Raw genomic sequence first — 3234 nt, 5'->3', positions numbered from 1 at the left:
CTGCGGTCTACCTGCGCTGCGCGAATCCCCGACTCACGCACTGAAATCTAGATAAGAAAGAAGGTTTTATTCCGAGGTCCTTGAGATTAGGCAAGTCAATTAGTCAAAATGTCTTGCATATGTGTTGTATTTAAGTGTAAGAACCGATATGATGCTGCAGTGGACCGAAGTTTTCACAGCTAAGTTGTTTTCCTTTTAAAAAATTTGAATGGAAGTGTTTTTATACCCCCAGCAACACAATTTAGATCATTAACATTCATAAGAGGCTGGCTCCGGCGCTACCTGCCAAGGCCAACCCAGGCTGAAAGGGATACAATACCTGCGCAGAAAGACCGAGATACTCAATTTTTAAAAAGTATTCTTATATATATATATATATATATTTATATATGTGTGTGTATGTATATACATATATATATATATATATATATATATATATAATTATTATGTGTGTGTATGTAGCCTATATACATATTATACATTTATATTGTTTTCCATTGTGTGTGCAAATTAGATGCTACTGTTGTCTAAATGTAGATATCTGGAGGCTCCATTAGAATATGAAATCAATACTCAACAACAATAATGATGAATATTTTCTATGTTAAAGAAACACCAAACCATATCAGATGAGGGGAGAGGGTAGGGTGGGGTGGATAAGAGTTTGAGTCTTGTTAGATAGAACTATACATGTACTCGGTTTAATTCTATTGTTGTAGTCTTCACCTAAGATCCCACAATCAATAATTCCGGTTCACTTAAGATTCTGCTGTTAAAAAATAAACCAAACAAAGCAACATTAAATTTTAATACACAAGAGTCTTCACTGAGATAAATTACCCCCCCCCCCCCCCGGAGTGTAATGAGGGACTAAAAACGCTGCTCTCCATATCATACTTTACTGAACAAACAAAAAAAAAAAGAATACCTTCAAAGGTCATCCACGCTCATGCATGCGATCACACCTCAAAAGGTGCTGTTATCTCTTTTTTTTTTTTTTTTTTTGAAATCATTGTGCGCTCTACTTTGTGAAAACCAGGAAACAAAATTATTGTAATCAATAATATTATTTATAGACCAAGACTTACTGTAGCAATCAGATAAAGCTGGCAACGACCCTCTGTTGTGTTCGCTATTCCTTACACATAAAGTTAGTTATGGCACACGCCTAGAATCATGCAATCATAATATCTTAAATTCAGTTTTAAAGTATATTTTTATCCATTTCTATTATTAGATATTTTGGCATCTTGAAAGGTTATCTTTATAATTTGGTATGTTTGATAATTTTATGTTACTTGAACAAGTTTTCTTCTTATTTTACACATCTTTCTGATTTTTAAACTAGATTATAACATAAAACTTTTAAAGAATTGAACAGTCCGTATCACACACAGAATCTTTTTTTTTCTCCCTGTCATTATCCGTCAGCCCGTCAGTTGATCACAATCTCTCTCTCTCTCTCTCTCTCTCTCTCTCTCTCTCTCTCTCTCTCTCTCTTTTATTTAATTTTTTCCATTCTCCTTCGTCCCTTCCCAAGGCCCGCCCCTCCTCTTTCATCCCTGCTCCATCCCCTCTGCCTTGCGTGCATTCCCCCACCCCGCCCACCCCCACAACGTGGCCCAGCCCCGATAAGATTCTATAAAAAGAAACGCCACAGTTCGAGTTTTAACCCACACTCGGCGGCCATATTTGATCCCCACCGCGGCGTACTGCTCGCGGCGCCGCGAAGAGAGAGGGGAGGCTCCATTAGTTCTAAGCTCCTTGATATATATATTATATTTATGTGTGTGAGGAATGAGACCCTCGTCAAACTACTGAAAATGGCTCTTTTTTGGCCAAAGAGCAATTTTTTTTCTAATTTTCTTTTCTGGTTCAACACCTTTTTCTGTCCATTGAAAAACACATTTTTGTGTGAATTGAAAAACACATTTTTGTGTGAATTGAAAAACACATTTTTGTGTGAATTGAAAAACACATTTCTGTGTGAATTGAAAAACACATTTTTGTGTGAATTGAAAAACACATTTTTGTGTGAATTGAAAAACACATTTTGTGTGAACTGAAAAACACATTTTTGTGTGAATTGAAAAACACATTTTTGTGTGAATTTTACTGAAAAACATTGATTAAAGTCACACAAAATGTTAATTTTTAGTTTTCAGGGACTCTCAGTCTCAGGCTATGAAAGTTACCATACTTTGGCGGCCATTATCATTATCTGGCTAATTTTACCTCTGACTCTGACGACATCCTTCTATCGCAAATACTTCCACGTTAAGATAATATCAATGACCTCATAATGTGCCCCAAAAATTGACGAGAGCCTGATTCCACCACGTTGTGACACACACACAAACACACGCACACACACACGCACACACACAGACACACACACACACACACACACACACACACACACACACACACACACACACACACACACACACACACACACACATATAGATATATATATATATATATATATTATATATATATTATCGGAGGTTCTTCACCGGCCGCTGTGCTGTCATGGAATTGTTCGACACTTCACCGTCACACCGAGGAGACCAGAGTTCGATTCCCAAGCGGGCCGGGGGAGGGGGGGGGGGTATCTATTGCCTAAATCTGTCTGCTGGGATGTTGTATCCCTCTCAGCCCGGGTCTGTCTGCTGGGATGTTGTATCCCTCTGAGCCCGGGTCTGTCTGCTGGAATGTTGTATCCCTCTCAGCCCGGGTCTGTCTGCTGGGATATTGTATCCCTCTCAGCCTGGGTCTGCCTGCTGGGATGTTGTATCCCTCTCAGCCTGGGTCTGTCTGCTGGGATGTTGTATCCCTCTCAGTTCGGGTCTGTCTGCTGGGATGTTGTATCCCTCTCAGCCTGGGTCTGCCTGCTGGGATGCTGTATCCCTCTCAGCCTGGGTCTGCCTGCTGGGATGGTGTATCCCTCTCAGCCTGGGTCTGCCTGCTGGGATGGTGTATCCCTCTCAGCCTGGGTCTGTCTGCTGGGATGGTGTATCCCTCTCAGTTCGGGTCTGTCTGCTGTGATGTTGTATCCCTCTCAGCCTGGGTCTGCCTGCTGGGATGTTGTATCCCTCTCAGCCTGGGTCTGTCTGCTGGGATGTTGTATCCCTCTCAGTTCGGGTCTGTCTGCTGGGATGTTGTATCCCTCTCAGCCTGGGTCTGCCTGCTGGGATGTTGTATCCCTCTCAGCCTGGGTCTGCCTGCTGGGAT

The sequence above is a fragment of the Aplysia californica genome, unplaced genomic scaffold, assembly GCF_000002075.1.
Source record: "Aplysia californica isolate F4 #8 unplaced genomic scaffold, AplCal3.0 scaffold01440, whole genome shotgun sequence".
Classification (NCBI taxonomy): domain Eukaryota; kingdom Metazoa; phylum Mollusca; class Gastropoda; order Aplysiida; family Aplysiidae; genus Aplysia; species Aplysia californica.
Note: the sequence above shows the minus strand (reverse complement) of the source record.